Source organism: Cyanistes caeruleus, chromosome 8 (genome assembly GCF_971803275.1).
Source record: "Cyanistes caeruleus chromosome 8, bCyaCae1.hap1.1, whole genome shotgun sequence".
Lineage (NCBI taxonomy): Eukaryota > Metazoa > Chordata > Aves > Passeriformes > Paridae > Cyanistes > Cyanistes caeruleus.
Window position 1 is genome coordinate 19,080,727 of NC_141708.1, and position 17,954 is coordinate 19,098,680.

Below are 17,954 nucleotides of genomic sequence, written 5' to 3' on the forward strand. Positions count from 1 at the left end.
ATCATTTGGCAAACTGCAATCAATGATGCTGATGGAAGGAGGGGAGAGGCTGCAGCCCTCATGCCCCACCAGCACAGGCATTGCTGTCTGAAATGCGTAGATTTTTCGGAGTTGTGTCTGTATTGCTGGTTTGCTGCCAGTGCTTTTCTGTGAATGTCTATCTGTAACATATTTGAAAGGTTTTTATGGAGGTACATGGAAGTGCTTTGGACATGTAACAGAGAGAAGATGAATTCATCCTTGGCTTGCAAGAAGCATGAGCTCCATCACCCAGCCATGAACAGGCCTTCACTAAAGACCATCAGAGCAAACCTAGAGCTCCCATTTGCCTCCCTGAGGTCTGGGTTCAGGTTGGCAGTGCAGGGCTCTGCTGTGTGGTATCAGAGATGGGCACCCTCCAGCTAAGGAGTGCACCAGGCACTGGCCCAGACTGACACTGTGAGCTGGTTTCGCTGTGTGTGTGATGGCTCCTGTCCGAACTGCAGCTCCCTCCTGCATCCAGGTGATGCTGAAAGAGCAGCATGTAAGTGACAGTGAGCCCCAGCTCTCTTGTGCACCCTGGAAGAGTGATTGCTTCCAGTCATGGACCATGAACTCACAAACACTCACACAGTCCTGTTCCTGCAGTTTGGATTGGGCTCAACACTCTGTCACCTGGATTCGAAGCAGATCTCTTGCAGGACACCCACCCGAGCACTGCAGCATGCCTCAGCCAGGGTGGTCAAAGTGTCCTCTGGCCACTTGTTCCTCTGAGGAAGGAACTCCTGGAATTCAGCACTAGCATCTGTGTTGTGAGCATTTTCTGTGCCTTTGTAGCTGTGCTTATGTTTCTCGCCGGTGCCTCAGGGAGCACTCTGTGAAGCTGAAATAATGTAAGATCTGTTCTGCTCAGGGTGTTTCACTCCCTGGATGGTAGGAATACTACAAGAAGACCAGATCTTGCAGTATTTCAGCCCCATAAGTGGCTCCTTGAGGCAAAGAAAGACTCATGAAGAAGAAACACAAATACAAATACCAAGATATTTGGCTTCTCAGTGTGATCTTTCTTCCTCTTCTGCTGTTCACGTACTCACTGGTACCCATGCAAAAAATAAAAGAACCACCCTACTCACACACCAATTATATGTGAAGTGGATATTATGGGATATGGCTTATGATTTCATAAAACACTTTCACATATGGGTGCAATAGAGGCGTAAATGGGACAAAATAAATATCAAAATTTGTCTGTGTTTTTTCCATAAGTTAGGTGTGAGTTGGGGCCAAACTGCATGATATCATAGACAAAAGCCAACTCGTGTATGCTCATACACGGAACCACCATGGAGCATCTTCACCTGTATGTCCTGAACTGCAGCCACAAGCATGGCAAAATCAGACTGGAACACCCCAAAGAGCTTGGGAATTTGGCCATCTACATGTTGGAGTGGGTCTTGCAAAATGTGCATAGGGGCATAATAAAATGTGCATTAATCACAATATACAGGACACACGTGTGTCAGAAACCATGTCCACATGTGTGCTGTGGAGCAGAGGAGGGAGCAGCCAGCAGGGGTGCTGGAGGCCAAGATTTGCAAAGCTATTTAATGTTAACTTTAGAATTTGCAACTTGTATGAGACAAAAAAAATCCTTCTGGTTGCCTCCTGTTCTGCTCTGGAGCTGTCTGTGACAGCCCAGCTGCATTTGGGACATCAAAAGCACCAACATGGGTGGATATGGACAGTTGTCAGTAGAGGCCAGTTGTTTGGTACAAGGTAAACCCAAATCACATATTTCTCAACATCATGGGTCCTTTGTCTGGACCCTGCCTGTGTTGGGCTGGACAGAGCAAAACACAGTCGGGACTTTGGGGCAGGAAAGGTACAAGACTGGAGCATGAAGGTACAAGTCTGTGTCTGGGGAATGGTTCTTCCATGGACATTTCTGAGAAAATGAGTGATTGTTCAGAGACAAGGAGGCACTGGACCTTCTATGAAAAGAATAGAATGGTGTAAAGTGCTATAAAAAAGGACACCCTTTTTTAGAAAACCCACATTTCTCAGCCAGATCTTCTGTTCAGAGGGATGGTTGGCTTTTTGCCTGCCAGTTTGGCATGCAGAACTACTGTGGTGAGTTGTGCGTAAGGTACTTCTTTCCAGCCAGGTTTGTTCCTGGCTGTGCTTCACTTTCATTTGTTCTTTGTCATTTGTTCTCCTCTTTGAAACATTTTAATTGCCTAATCAGTTTGCAGAGTCATCAGTGTGTGAGGTAGCAGTCTCTCTCACACGTACACAGGCCTTCACTCCCTGTACCCGTGAGTGACTGAGGTGAACAGTGGGCATCACTAAGGCATGGAGGCAAGGGCCAGACTGCACAGCAGCCAGACAGGGCAGTGGTGCCCACCCAGACATCAGACAGGTTATGGATGTGGAGCTGATTTGTGTGGTGGAGCAGTGGGACACCGCTGTCCTTGGCTGTGTGGAGCTGCACACCCTGGACACACAACAGGGCTGAACACGATGCCCTGGCATCTTGGTGCCTCCTTGCAGCTGGGATAGGCAATGTGGATGTGTAGATGCCCTTCTGGAAGGAGAAGGAGTAGCTCTGATAGAGAAGCTCCATGCCAGTCTGTGATAGGGATTTGGGTTTCACGGGATGACTGCGTTGGGGGGCACGGCCCTCTGCACAGGGCTGGGTGGTGCAAACAATGATGCTTGCTGCTGCTGTCCAGAGACAACCTTGGAAATTTCCTGGAATTCCAGGGCTGGAGCCAGCCCCTGCTCTGGGGAAGGTGGATGCTGCGTCTCAGTCCATAAAGTCCCCAGAATGGGAGAAAGGGGTGAGAGACACACAAAGTCAGTAGTAAAAAGAAATGAAAGTCGGCAGCTTGCCACAGCGGAGTGCAGACTCTGCAGAGCTGCCTCTTTTATTGGCGCCCAGACTGGAGGGAGGTTTATGCTCTCAAACAAGCCAAATTGGAAATGGAGCACGGGCCAGAGCCCTGCAAGCAGGCTGCTGCCCCTGGTGCAAGGAAGGGTATGTGGACACCTGAAATTCTCTCCTTTCCCTTTCCTTTCTCTTCTCCATCCTTCCTCCTTTCCACCCCATTTTCACTGTCCCTCTTCATGTCTCAAGCCTTCCCCTTCCCATGGCTGGACTTGTCCCCCCACAGCTCCTGCCATCAGCTAATACTGAGAACCCTTTTTTGGGGGTGGGGATAGGCCAGTTTACTCAGGCAGCCAGTCTGGGTGGCCCAGTGAGGCTGGGAGGAGTATCTGTGGCCCTCTCCTTCTACTGCTTTTCTGCTAAATGTAGAGGAGCAATTTGCTTTACAGTGACAATGTGTTGCATGTCTGTCCTCACGTTTCTGTCATCCTGCTACTAGGAAAAGAGGAAGTGTGCAAGACATGGAAGAATCAGAGCAAACAGCAGACATGATGTTGAAGGCATGGAGAGGAGACCCATCACCCAAGGACCTGGCACATAATCTAGCATGGCAAGTGCTGGCTAGCCAGCTGGATGCCAGATATGACATGAAAATAAATTGCTCATTAATACAAAGCTTAAAGTCATAAAGGCAATAGGTGGGGAGAATTGGGTGTTCATTCCTCAGCAAGTTCCCCAAGTCTGTGCTGAGCAGGGCATGGAGACCACCATGATGCTCCAGGATCCAGTTCTGACATGCTGAGTCTGTTCTGTGACATCCAGGTGTGTCAATAAAAGAGCACTAGAGACTGAAGGTGAGAGATCAGTCACCAGCTACTCTGGGGACCTGAGATCTCTTCTCCTCTCCTGAGCTGACTTTTCTCATGTCATTTCATTTATCCAACGCCTCAGTTTGCTGCCTGCAAAAAGCCCAAAGGGATTATGACATCTGTTATCACATTAAAGTGCAGCCTTGACTATGAGGAGGTCAGGTACCATGGTGGGACCATTTACAGTCTGAAACAATGCTCCCATCCCACGTGGTGCTCTGCAGCGTTGTTTCATCTGCTGGGAACAGGTCCTGCTAAAGTCAGCTCGGTGCTCATGGACTGTCCTCCAGCCAGCATGCAGGGAAATTGTTTGCTCTCTTTCTTTCCTCCAGTTTTGGCTGTTGAAGCAAAAACACATAATAAAGTAAAGAGGGTTTTAATGACAATCTGCCGGCATGTTTAATATTCCAGCTTGAGGAATGATCCAGTTATGTACTGGAGCCAAGGGAAAGGATGTTCATTACTTCCAGTGCACACTGAATCAGTGTCTTTGCAAAGAGAAGCAAACATCACAAAGAACCTGGCTGCTCACCATTGACCCACAAAACAAAGCCATCACTCCAACAGAATATTGAGCTTTAGACTTGGGGCTTGCTCTCCCATAGCCACTGTGTTACAGATCACGAAGAAAGGAGAGCCTGGTTAATCTGTGCAGCTTTATTGAGTATTTTTTCCCCCTGCAATGCTCAATAAGGTTTTTTTCTGCTCAGGGAAAGGTACAGGAAGTTTTTTGTACAAAACCTTGGCATTCCCAATTTCAGGTCTAAGCAAGAGATTCAGATGTATGCTTTTACTGCACTTCTTTGTAGCTGAGACTCTCACCACATCTGCTGGATTTATGGCCCCAAATTGGCTATGTCATCCAGTAATCCTTCCTGTGCACACAAATAGTTGGACAACTCTCATTGTTTCAGAAGCAGAGTAGCCTGTGTGGCTCCACTGACATTACCTACTCTGCCAGGCAGGTGGCTGCAGAGAAAACAGCTTATTTATACAGTGCATTGGAATGACAGAAGTGGAGTCTTGATAGCAAAGAGGATGAGGGGCCTCTGGACACAAGGACCAGTTGCCCTTTTCAGCCCAATTGGCAGTGGAATCTAGTCTGCTCCTGCCATCAAATCAACACTGCATCTTCCTGGGGCAGAGCTGGATTTTGAACTGGCTGGAGGTTGAATCCAGGGTACTTGTAGGGGTTCCATGGCTTCCAAACAGACAGGGTGAGGTAGAAAATAAGATGAAGAACATAAGGCTTGTAATAATGTCACAGAGTGCAAGTAGAGCTAGCTTCTTAAGAACCAAAGCTGCTGGTGGGGCAGAGCCACAGACCTCTGGCAGCTGAAAACTTACTGACTGTTGAAAGTTTCCCATCATTTTGGAGTCAGGTTTTGAGAGATGGTGTGCAGTAAAATCAGCAAAATCACAGCATGAATGCAACTGATTCATAGCATTTAATCCTTGTCCGAATGGAAACAGGTCCACGAGGCCAGATGATCCAAGTGGTAGCAGGGTTTATGGCTAGGTTGGAGAAAGGAAAGCTTGGGAGGCAATGCCAAGTGAACATCTATCTGCTCTCTTTGTACTTCTGGGTCAGAGGCAAAAATATCTAAGAAAGGTGGAAAGAAAGGGTCTAGCTTATGGCCAGTGAAGAGAGGATCCCTGTCTTTTACTTGAAGACAAAGTTGAGTGTCTACTTTTCCCCAGTGCTCAGATCAGACTCTCTCCTCTGCAGGGGCCAGGCAGTCTGCTGTGAACCGACGTGGCCTGGCTCTCTGCAGCAGCCGTGCCATCCTGTGCTGGGGATGCAGTCCAGCGGATCTCACCGAGAGGCAAAGCTCGTTTCTCTCCTAATCGAGCAGGTGGTAGCAACCCGGTATTTCAGGCGTGCTACCATTCCCAACCACAGCTGAACTGATGCAAGGAGACTTTACAAGACCCATGAGAGATACCAAAGGCTGACCCTTGCAGTCATTGGGAGGGAGGAACTTTCTGGTTACCTCTAAGCAAAAAGGACAAAGCATTATAAGATATATTTAATAAAACAAAACACACACACACAGAGGGAAAAAAAAAGGAAAAGAGGCCAATGCACAGGAAGGTAATGTGTTCATTTGAATAATGGGCAAAATCAAATTAATTCTACATTAAATAGTTCTGAATAAAGGGTTTAAGTCAGCAGTTTCAAACTTGTTTTCCTTAATTACTTTCCGTGTTTAATGTCATTAAGAAGATTAAAAATTCATTAACAAGAGTAGTAAAGTGGCAAATCAGTAAAGCTATCACTCCAGGTTAAAAACTACGCTGAGGTTGACACTTTGTACACTTCCACAGGCGTTGTGTGGAACGCTCCTGGGGAGCTGGGGTGGCTGTGGGGAGTCCTGCCAGCCCCCTCCTGCTAGGCCAGCCAGGGAGGTAGCCAAAGGGCCAGCCTTGGCTGGAGGTGGCAACCAGTTTAACCATTAACTAAGCAAGACAGAAGGCAGCATTTAGCAGAAGGGCAGCATGGACTATGAAAAGTGCAGCAGTACAGCCCCTGAATACGGCTAGCATCACAAACAGACTCAACCATGGAGAATGGCAGGGGTTATAGAGCAGTAAGGCGTGCTGAGGCAACCCAGCTGCTTGATTGGCCTCATGTCCTGAGCCCTCAGAGGGTGAAGACTCGGAGGGCACTGAGCACCAGGGAACCACCAGGCTGGCCTGTGGGAATCAGGTGGGATGGGGAGAGAGATTGGGGGTATTTCTTCCTCCTTTAACCTTAAAGGATGCAAATATTCCTGGTCCCTAGGAGTAGGTACACAGCTTGAGCGCATAATAAGGCTGCTTGTTTAGGGAGTGCAACCAAAGCACACAGCTCTGTCAGCTTTGGGAATCCTGCCATCCCTGCACTCTCAAAGAGCCTTAAGGTGCTAGGCGACACACGGATCCCACTGCAGCCCATCCCAGGCAAGTGACAGATCATCTCCACCCAACAGCTCTCATTTAGATACACCTAGCAGGTGAAAGGCTCATGGAGACATGAACCCCAAATCAGCCAGCAGGGCTGTGCCGGGGCAGAAAGCTCTGATTTCTCCGTCCTGCAGTGCAGCAGTCAGCTGGTGTCACCCCACAGCAGCACTGCAAACCTGGCTGTGCTGGCTTTGCAAAACCAGCCTCCAGGAGCCTTGACATCGGCTGTTTTAAAATGGTCTCATTGTACCACTTTTGCTTTCTATTTATTGAGTTCTTAAGTGGTTTTTATTTATCTTTATCGTGAAAAAGCTCCATTCTGGCAGACAGGAGCACAGAGCAATGAGCTGCCTGCAGCCCCAGACTTGCTGGGTCATGGTGGCTCCCAGCCACCTGTATCTGGCCATGTGTCCTATCTCTGTGATGTGCAACACGCAGTGTGAGGCTCTGGTCTCTTGGGTTTTGAGGTGCAAAAGCTGGGATTGCAGAGCTGTGCCTGGGAATGGAGAGGGAATCAGAAAGCCACAGAGGAGTGGTGCCATATGAAGTGCAGCATCTGTGGTAAGGCACACAACTGGCAGGAGTGCTCTGCACATTGTTAGTGCCTGTCAGCAAAGAGCTGGTTCCTACAGGAGGATGCCCACACCCCAAGAGCACATTTTCCCCAGTTATTAGGTGAAGAAACTGAGGCACAGAAGAGTGACTGATATGCACTGCTCAATGCCACGGGGGAAACTGTAAATAACCTTCCTGCCTTAACTTCTATGTGCTGTGTGCAGCAGCCCAGCCTTCAGCAGCATCTGAAGATGAGCTGAAAGCCTTCATCACTCTCATCTGGAAAACAGCAGAGTCCACTTGGGAAAAACCATTTTGAGGTCTGAAGCTGTAAGAAATAATAGAGGCAGTAAAAATAGAGGGAGTGAAAAAAAACCCCAAATCCTTGGACACCAAGGTGTTACTAATGCTAAGGACATGAGATCCCAAGGCACGCAGCAGGTGAGTGCAGGAAAAAGGGGTATCCTCAGCTGAAGGCAGTGGGAAGTCTTTTTATATGTCTTTTACAGGCACCAATCCCTTTTGCCTGCCCCACAGAGCCCCTGGGAGCCACCCCACACACACACCCCAGACCCCTGCTGTGTTGCAGAAACAAATCCCAAATCGTGCTGGGTTTACATGCATTTCTTAAGATGCTCTGATCAGCCAAACCAAGGCAGTAGGGTTCTGTGAGTTGCCCAGTGGCTGAATTTTCTTCTTCTTTTGCTTAACAGAAAAACACAAAGGTTTGACTTCTTTCTGCTCAGTTTTGGAATGGAAATGTTTTTGTCTTCAGTTTCCAAATTTTCCTCGGATCAGGAAGTCCTAGTCCTGCTCTGATGATCAGTGAAACAGAAAAACACATTTCCCCCCTATTTTTCCCCAGCTTTGATGAGGGGCTCCCATCTGCAGGGCCACACGTTTGTCCCGCTGCTCTCTCCCAGACACTGCAGGATCAAGCAAAAGCCCATTCTCACCACATTTCTTTGTTCCCCGGGGAAGTCACAGCAGCCCTGTTTTGGGAGCAGGTGGGAGGAGGGAAGGACCTTTTTATTTATTTTTTTGCCCTCCCCTTTTATTCTTTTGCAAGCTTTAATTATCGAAGGACTGAATTTGAGCTGTTCCTGTCTTCTTCCTTCCTTCCCGGACAGCATCTCTAACAAAGGCCTGTGGTTTGAGTTTGAGGGCTTTTTTTTTTTTCCGTTTTCTTTTCCCCTCCAGAGATCTAAGGCCTGTAATGAGATACCAACACCCTCTCCTTCCTACAGCCCCCAAAACAAACCCTCCGCCCCGCCAGCCCCTCCCTCTGCGAGGGCTCCCCCATCGCCTCCCATGCTCCCAGGGGAGGGAGGGCACCCGATACCAGGGCAGGGCTGCCGGCCCTCGCAGCCCATCCTGGGAGGTGAACACGATAGAGTTACAAGGGAGAGCAGCTTGCAAACTGCCTCTGCTTTGATGAAGCAACATTTCATTATCTCCCTCTCCCCCAAGTCCTTCCACAGTGAAAAAGATCTTCTATTGTCTAGGCTAATTTGTCCCGTTTATTTAATTCCTTAACCTGTGTACAAAACTCTGGTCACGTTACTCTATCACCCATCTCTCCCAGTCTTCTCCCGCTGCTGTGAAATTCAAGGACAGGAGTTTCTGGGTGCCCTTCTTGCTCCCTGTGCCCAGGGTCAAATCCTGAGATGTGAAACCAGAGGGGCTGAAGCATACAGCACCCTCAGCTCCCACCGATCAGCCTTTGTCAAGGAGGCAAGGTTCCTAAAAACGTCGGGAGGTTTGGCTCCCATGGCTCCGTGCCTACCCGAGAGAGCTGCCAGGAGCAGTGCCTGTGCTCCTCACCGCCCCAGGGGTGTTACACAGCCTGGGGCAGCTGGGCAGGGGGACAGAGCAGAGCAGGATTTCGCACTCCAACACCTCTGCCTTCCTCTCAAAGTCGTCTGTCCCCAGGTCTCTTTCTTTACCTGGAGGGAATTGGTGTTTGCTGAAATCCTGTTTCAGTTTTGGACTGGAGAGAGAAGGAAGGAGCAGAAACCTGTAAGCTGTTTTATTTGGATATTTTCCTTGTAGCAGAGGAGTGCTGCCTGGTGCCAGATGGCTGCATGGCACTGGGACAGAGCTGTGCCCGGTGCCTGGGTGTGGCCTGAGCTGCCTGTGCTCCCACTCTCCTCTGGGATGCTGAGGCTCGGAGCAATCACAGAGGGAAGCTGGGGTAGGGAGGGTGTGAGGCGGGGGAGCATCCCTTCTCTGGCTCTGGCTCTGGCTCTGGCTCTGGCTCTGGCTCTGGCTCTGGCTCTGGCTCTGGCTCTGGCTCTGGCTCTGCAGGCAATGTGTGACTCTGTAGGGGAACAGCCACGACTGCCCCACTGTGGGTCCCCTGCCATGAGCCCAGGCTCAGAATAGCTCAGTGTGAGCACTGTCCAGTGTGCCATGGAGGTGAGGTGGGATTCTGGTGATCTGCAGCTGCTCTGGCCGTGGATGGGGAGTTGAGGATAAAACCACACAGGGAAGCCAAGCCTTTCCCCCTCATCTTCCTCCATGAGGAGTGGGGCACTGGAAAAGGGCACGGAGCAAGGGGCTGTTGTGCAGCAAGGAAGGGCTGGGGAAAAGGAGCTGAAGAGGGGAGGAGAGCAGAGCAGTTGCCAGGCTGCCTTGAGCCAGAGCCTTTCAAGGAGGTGCAAGGGGATGGGAACATGGAGGATCAACATTGTCTTCTCCAAAGAAGAAAAGAAGAAAAAAAAAAAAAAGAGAATGCAGAAGGAAGACAAAGGGAAACAGGACTTGTTGGGAGGAAAATGGGGGTGCTCAGGGATTGAAGCAGGCTGGGGTCCAACTTAATAAGAAGCGAACCAAAACAAAACCCAAACAAAAAGTGACTGGAATTGGCGGTGGGCACCCCCTCCCCCAGGCAGCCATCCCCAGAAGGCAGTGAAGCTGCCTTTTCAAACAGCCGCCTCACAATAAATTCATGGCAGCCAGGGCCGGGAAACAGGCTGCTGCAATTTAAAGGAAGCGTGGATTTGCATATTGAATTAAAATTAAGAGCTAATTATGCAAATAAATTATGACATTTGGCAGGAGAATTTGCTTCAAGATCATTTATTACGTTCTTTTTATAACAGTGCGAGCGTTTAACGGTCAAAGACAATATTTTAAAGGAAAATTAACGCAAGATTATTAACCTAAAAACAATTCCACATTAATGAGATGTATTTCTCTTCAACTTCTCACACCTGGCTGCCTATTGATGCCCAGCCAGGACTGTCTCTTAATAATTGGCATTTTTTTTTTGCAGGCAAATATTGAATGAGGTGGTGAATGTTGCTTTGGACAAACTCACTCAGGAAAATTCCTTCAGGGTTTTAGCTTGCTGGTCTGTAAAGGGAAGTTGTGAAGGTCAAACATGTCTTATGTTGTTCTGTGCACTTGTACTGACCAGGTCTGGATGTGCTTGAGAGAAGACACTGTGCTGTCTACTCCATCTGCATGAGAATAAAAGCTCCCAAGCTAAAATGTGCATAATTGCTTTTCGGAAGAGATATAAAGCAAAAGTCTTAGCCATTTGTGGTCATTAAAGATCCTGTGCCATTTCTTTCCCAAGATCAGGGCTGTTAACACTGGTGTTTTGGCTCCCCTCTAGATCAGGTACCGCTGCCTTCCCCTGGCCCTGCTCTGGCTCCCCTGGGACTCTCAGGTGGGGCAGACGCTGCTCTTCCCCTCCTGGGACACTGGTGTGCCAGCCACGTGCTCTCACAGTGGCCAGGATCCTCCCGTGAGGAGAATGGCTTCAGGAAGGCTCCACACCGGGGCCTTGGGAGGCTTGCTGGATCACTGAGGGATTCAGGTACCTCCAGGACCCAAAAGCTGCCCATTCCCAGCCATCACCTGTTACAAACCTCTGGCCCAGGTCCATCACACACAACTGAGGTGGTTGTCTGCAGTCAGGTGAGCAGCTGTCTTTCTAGAGGATTGACTCTTGTTCGTCTAGGAAAGATGCCCAACCATTTGGTTTTTGATATGACACTATCTTCAAAAAAATCCTCAGGAAAGACAGGCTGTGCTTGTGTTCCATCCAGCGCTCTTGCTTTGCCTCTCTTTTCCAGGCAGAATGCTGGGGAGCTGGGAGGCTGCGTTTGCAGCCAGGTTATAGGAGCAGCTGTTGGGAGTTGTAAGAGAGCTGAAGCCAGGAATGACTAGAGTGGGACAGATTAGGTGGTTTAGGAAGTGAGAAAGAGTCTTCATCAAAGGTGGTACGTTGCAGCTTTGCCAAGGAAGAACAGGGAAATGTGTTACTCATCCTTCAGTCATCTTCACTCCTGCTTTGCCTCCAGTGTGGCTGTTGCCCACTGATCTGCACACTGCTAGGGCAGGATGGGATGTGAGGACTTGGTTCTGGAGTTTCCTTTTGTTCCATTTCTTTACTCCTATTTCTCAAATACTTTGTTCCCTTACAAAGCCATCTGCCTTTGTTATAGCTGGGTTTTCCTGAATCCCACACCCTGCTAAAGCTTTAGGGGACTTCACCCAGAGATTAAGGGGAATTTCTCTTCTGAGCCTGCTGAAAGTCTGTCTTTCATGATTCTCCCACATCCACTCTCAAGGGATTTTTCTCAAGTTCAAGGTGGAGAGGACATTCCCTGCTAAATCAGTCCTGGCACACAGTGCACAGTGGTGTGCAGAGCCAACCACAGGTAAGAAATTGTGTTGCAATAAATGAAAGGTTTGGAGCCAGACAAAATGTGTGACATTCGAAGTTCTCAGCTCTCCTCCCTCAGAAAGGCAATCTGTGACTTCTGGACCCTCCTTAATGACCCAGAGCCGGATGGAAAATAATATTAATAATAATAAAAGAAACAAAGAAGGGGCTGGCGCATTTTTTAAATAAAGAAATTTCCCTCATCTTGCGGTTAATTTAAAAGGTTTATTTCTTGAAATGAATGCTCTTCATCAAATCTCCGATCCTTGAAAATCAGTGCAACCTGCCTCTGTGGATAATGAATTGATTTGTAATGTAAATTATATAAAACACCCTCCCCGCCAGCATTTGTGTGTGAGTGTGTTTAATCTAAAGCGTTTAAGTCTGAAAATGAGCTTCTCCATCAAAAGTCTCGATTCCATTTACATTTCTTGCATACGAGTCAATTTGTGCCTGACCCAGTCTATAAATCACTGCCAAGGAGTGCTGTGTCTGTACCTCTCCTCTTCCCCCACTCCCCTCCCCTCTTCCTCCCATCCTTGTGCATGCAATGTTCAAAAAGGCGTCTTGGGATACCGCCTGTAAGCGATGTAGTCCCCACTTCTCCGGACAGAGGCTGACCAGCGGAGAAGGAACCCCAGCTCGGACAGGTGTGCGGTGCGGCCACTTGGCAGGAAGGTGAAGAAAGGGGAGGAAGGGAGGTCCTTCTCAGCTTCTGCTGGCTGCTCTGGAAGGATCTCCCAAGGGAAGATGCCCTTTCTCTTGGTGGCTCCTTTCCAACATGTGTTTGCTTGGCCACTAAAGGAGTCTATAGCTTAATGGCTCGAGAGGGTGAGGTTTTCCACTGGTGCACAGCAACATGGCCCTCTAAATTCCATGAAATGGGAATTACTTGCATCACCAGAGCCTTTAATCCTGTATTTATGTCCCCAGCTGTTTCATCATGCCAAGTTTTATCCTTCATCTCATGCCATTGGTGGTGAGATGGCATGGGCCATGCCTCCTTACCTTGCCTCCTGGTGCTAAAACCAGTGGGAGTAGCCTCTGGGAATTAGGGGCTCCCCTTGCTGGCTGGACTTCCACATGACAAATGCCTGTGGACCTGTCAGAGAGCAGGACAAGTAACAGTAGTGGTAACTTCACCAGAAAAGTCTGTTGACCCACCTGGGCACTGGCATTAGAAGGGATTTAGTAGCGATGCACCTGAGAGAGCTGTTGGACATTTCTCTATGTATTTATGCACAAAGATTTAGAAAACCAGTTTAACCAGTCTGTATTGGATTCTTTTGCTGTCTCTTTTCCCATAGCAGAAGGATGCCTGAAACTGTTAAGCAATTAGAACATCAAATCTATCCAGGTCTCCAAAAGAGCATGAGATGAAGAACCGGACCCGTGGCCACCAATCCTACCCAAGGCCACCTACTGTCCTCCATCTGCGAGCCTTGACTTGCCCTAACGCTGCTATCTCTGAGCACCCCTAAGAAGTGAGCTCCATCCATTGCCAGCTGTCTGGTCTGTCACTCACCAGAATGAGAAAGATTGATGTCCAGCAAAACAAAGTGAAAACTCAGCTTGAGTCAGGAAGGCAGTGTGAAGTAAATCTTCCGAAAAGACTTATATTGGTACTTATTACCAGGAAAAGGCTTCCTCTCTGTGCCTTGTTTGTTTACCTTTGAAATAGGGTTAATCCTTCCCCTTTCCTGGCTTTCCTCAGTTTCCTTATCAGGGCTCAGTGTGGGGTGTATGTTACTGTGTGAAGGTGCAGCCCTGACATGATGGGGACCCTGGCATTGGAGGAGTCCTATGAGTTGCTGAAATACAAATAGTAGGAAGAGTTTTTCCTGAAGATTACCCCAGGGGATTGAGGTCAGACTTTCAGTGAAGGAAGACACAAACCTATTACCAGTTTCTGTGGGGACTAATGCAATTTGCACTTTGTTAGAGGAACTCACAGTGATTTGTACACATTAATTACTCCTTGCAGCATCCCAGCTGGATAAATATTATTACCTTCATTTTACAGAAAGGGTAACTAAGATGTAGAGAAGTTCATTTGTTTGACTACAGCTGTACAGCGTGCCAATGACAAGAGCCAGAAATAAAACATAAGAGGACTGATTGTCAGTCCCCTCCTGCTCTAAAACTCTGGCTTCCAAATATTTTTTTCCCAGAATGTCAGAAGCAGAAAAGGCAGCTGTGCCTCCTAGCTGGGCTGGGCACCACTGTGGTGGGGATTGGGTACCGGGGGTGGCGCATGAAGCACAGCCTGGGAAGCACCGCTCCAAACCCCAGCCTGCACAGCCTCGCAACGATGGGAGGAGGAAATGAAAGTGCAATTAGCTGGAAACAAATGAATTTGTGTTGCATATATTTCCCAAGCTGATGGGTTGGTGAATGAACCACTCGTTATTTCATGGAGCAGCATCTCTAAAGATCTGTAGAACAACTTGGAAGAAACACAGCTTTTCTGTTTTGACATTTTTTGCAATATTTCTGAATGCTGTCTGCCCTAGTTTCAAGCATAGCTACTGCTGTATTGCCATTTTCTTTTCATGAAAAGGAAATTCTGAAGAAGTTTTTCGTTGTTTAAACTTCTCACCTTAAATTTTTCAAGGTCTTGTGAGTGTTATGTTGACAGTATCAGCATATAGCCTACAGAATGAAAATGTTTTACAACCTAAATATCAGGCCATTTTTATTGTTTTTGTTTTCCTATTTTTCTTGTACTAGGTGAGTTAAAAACACGTGATATGCCCCTGTCCAGAAATACTTAACTTCAGCCAGAGATGAAAATGAAACAGACAACACAAAGCAGGATCAAAAATAGGAAATAAAAGTGAATAATGAGTTTGATCATTAATTTGTTTTTATAGTTGTTGAGGGAGAGTACCATTAAAATCAAAATCCTTTTTGATTTTAAAAGGGAAAAACATGATCAGGAATTTTCCAGCTGTCTGTAATCGCTTGTGTTTTTCTTATGTGGTGAACAGAGGAACTAGATATTATGAGCAGCAGATAAGCCTGCAAGATGGGACCAGATGAGCTCCTGTGTGTTTTGCTTCCTAGAGGTAACAAAACAGATTCTCCAAGTAAGATGGATCTGAGAGTATTACAATAACAAAAGTATTATATTTAGTTGGTCCTTATTTAGTCAGTCTTGATTACATTTGTAATTTACATTACAATTTCTACAGGATACAACTCATATCCTGTAGAATGGTATTTTTCAACCTGTGGTCCACGGATTCTTCCTGGTTGAACATGGATTCTTTGCAAGGAGTGTGAAAAAAAACAATTTTACCAATGCTCTCCAGTGATTAAGGCTTGTGAATTTGCTAGGGGGTTGCTCAGCCTTCTTGAGAGATTTTCTAGGGATCCACAAATCAAAGCAAGTTGAAAGACACTACAGCAGGGTAATGTTATATTGATTGCTTTGTTTTTGCAGAGGATAGATTTTGTTTAATCTTCCCCTTCCTTATATTGCTTGACACCATTAGTTTTATCTTAACTGACATCAAATATAAAAAAAACAAACATTAGAGAAGAGACTTCCTAATGTATTTTGGACTACTTTTGGGTGGGTGATAACAACAAGTATTTTCTGGGGCATGGTAGCTCCTTAAAACAATATTTGTTAAAAAAGAAATCAGGTAGGAGAGAAAAGCATGGGCTTAAAGTGAGGTCTTATTCAGTGCAGGTTTTATAAAAAACTGGGATTCAAAACATATTGAGAACATATTTGGGCCTGCCCAGAGCTGGACAGACGGAAACATAGAGTCCCTCCCTGGTCTTGAGAGCCCACTGACCTGCTCCACCTGGCAGGATGGGGCACATGGGTGTTACAGGGGAAACCTTCACTCGATGAGGGTTTTGGTCTGGGGTGGGGAACAGTAGGAAGCAGTACGTCACCCCACCAGGGACAAGGGTGTGACAGAGGGCTGTGGTTTTGGAACAAGGTGAGTGGGATGGGGCAGACTTCGCTGGGAAAGAGCCCTCCCCAGCACTGTGTCTCCTTCTGCCTCATGAGCCCCAGCTTCCAACCCTGCTCATCCCCAGGCACAGTCTGACCCAGATGGGGAGCCATGAGGGACAAACAAGAGGGGGACAAATGGACACAGCTTCCACTCAACAAACACAATCTTGTTTCTCCTCCTCTTCCATCCTTCACAAATTCCTGGTGCCTGTCACCCTGCTGTCCGCTCCGAGGGTTTTAATAAAAAGGGAAACCAACATTTGACGTGAGCACAGTAGGGAGGGGAGAGGCAGTGCAGAGGGAGGGGGACAGACAATGTACCCATATGGAGAACAGAAGGATGCCAGGGCGGCCGCATTCAGAGCCTGTCCCTCTCTGCTCCCTGTGCCCCACAGCCTCCTCTCCGCCGACGGGTTCTTAACATAACAAGTGAGCCGAGGGGGCGGCCAGCCCTGTGCTCAGCGCCCCCGGATTCCTCTGCCCAGACCCCTGTCTCCCAGCTACTGATCCCAGGAATCAGTGGCTGGGCTCTTCCCTGCTTCTCCGGCAGTACTATTGTCTATTAGCTGCTGCAGTGGAAAAGGATGCCCTGGGTCCTTTCCTGAGAAAGACCAATAAGCAAAACTGGGGAAGAAAAATACATATATAACCATACATATATATGCATATACAATAAATAAAGCAAGTCAGCCAAGCCCTTCAGGCAATTTTAGCTCCATGTATTGTTCAGGAGGAGGGGTTTCCTCCCTCCCCTCCCATTTCCTAATGAAATCCCCCAAGCCCTCCTTGTTTCTCCCCCCTCACCCCCTGCTGCTAAAGGGTACTCACACAGGCATGCTCTCAGCGATTTTGTCTCCTGTAGTTGCAGCAGGATAGGCTCTCACGATGGGGGAATCTTTTATTTGCTAAGGTTGGTGACAGAGGCTTAGCCATAAACCCCTCCAGAGCCCCTTCGAAGCCCTCATTGCTTTCTTTATTTGCTGGCCATTTGATTTGGGGCATCCCTTCATCCCATTTCACCCTGCCTTCTCCTACCTCTGCCCTGCAGTCACACACATGTACACCAAGCCTGGAGGGATGAAGGTGTAAAATTGCTGGATATCCTCTCAGAGCCCCAGGTCCTGGCCGTGGGACCATCTGCATGCATGTACCTATATGTACAGATACCTCCATCCCCTGCCTCTTGGGGCTACCCAAGACATGCCAGATGGATGGATGGATGGATGGATGGATGGATGGATGGATGGAGCAGCCCACCTCTGTTTCCCCATCGGTGTAGCTGCCAATGGTTAGACCTTTCCCTATAATGCTTGTGGTACTGTACTGAGGCAGGACAGAAAGCAGAGGCTCCTGGCAAATGACTAGACCATGGTCCTTCTCACAACTTCTCTGGCCACTGCCCATGCACTCCTGCCTTCAGGCTGGGCCTCACACCAGAATCCCACTTGCTTTCCCTGAGCAGCACTGAGCTGACAGCTCTTGTACCCCTGGGTTCACCACAAAACAGGAGAAGGGCTGTGAAGGCTTGTGGAGTCATAGAGCTCTGAAGGCCACCAGCCCTGGGTGCCCTCTGTGACAGAAAGTGCAGGTGAGAGGCTTCACCATGCTTGGTTCTGCTCACCTCCATCCCCTGCCCCAAACCCAATTTCTATACAGAGAAAATGAGTTCTCTTCCAGTGTCTGTTTCTTTTTGCCTTTTTGCGTGTGAAAATGCTGACGGATTTCCCTGATCACTAGCCATGCTGGCTAGTGGCTAAAGCAGTTCATTTCAGACCCTGTGCAGGTATTTCTTACCATATATTATAGTGAATAATGTATCCCCAGCCATGCAGCACAAGGCTTATAAGGCTATCTCAGTATTCTGGTGACAGCTTTAAACCACTCGACCATTGACCATTCAGGTCTCATGGTTTATAGAGTCACCAGCACACCTTGACAGGGTTATAGCCTACTTATTGGTATAAAGCATGGTTAGGGATACATTATTATAGCACGTTGCCTCTGAAACAGGGCCCTGTGCCACCGGTGGCCTAGAGAGCCCTTGCTGGTGATCTGCAAAGGGCTGGG

General features: G+C 48.0%; 1 protein-coding gene and 1 long non-coding RNA gene across 2 annotated transcripts in view; one reads left to right on the plus strand and one right to left on the minus strand.

Annotated features, from left to right (window-relative positions):
- HIF1AN (hypoxia inducible factor 1 subunit alpha inhibitor) overlaps positions 1-3,541 on the plus strand; it is a 95,151-nt gene extending 91,610 nt beyond the window's left edge. Inside the window, exon 9 of the transcript XR_015289704.1 lies at positions 3,366-3,541. The gene's annotated coding sequence lies outside the window, so the exon portion shown is untranslated. The remainder of the gene's footprint in view (positions 1-3,365) is intronic.
- An 8,578-nt stretch (positions 3,542-12,119) lies between these two features.
- LOC147651905 (uncharacterized) lies at positions 12,120-17,368 on the minus strand. Its single transcript, XR_015289764.1, has 2 exons — positions 12,923-17,368; positions 12,120-12,203 (listed from the first exon to the last, which is right to left on the minus strand). It is a non-coding gene; the product is annotated as an uncharacterized LOC147651905 (long non-coding RNA).
- Positions 17,369-17,954: the final 586 nt, after the last annotated feature.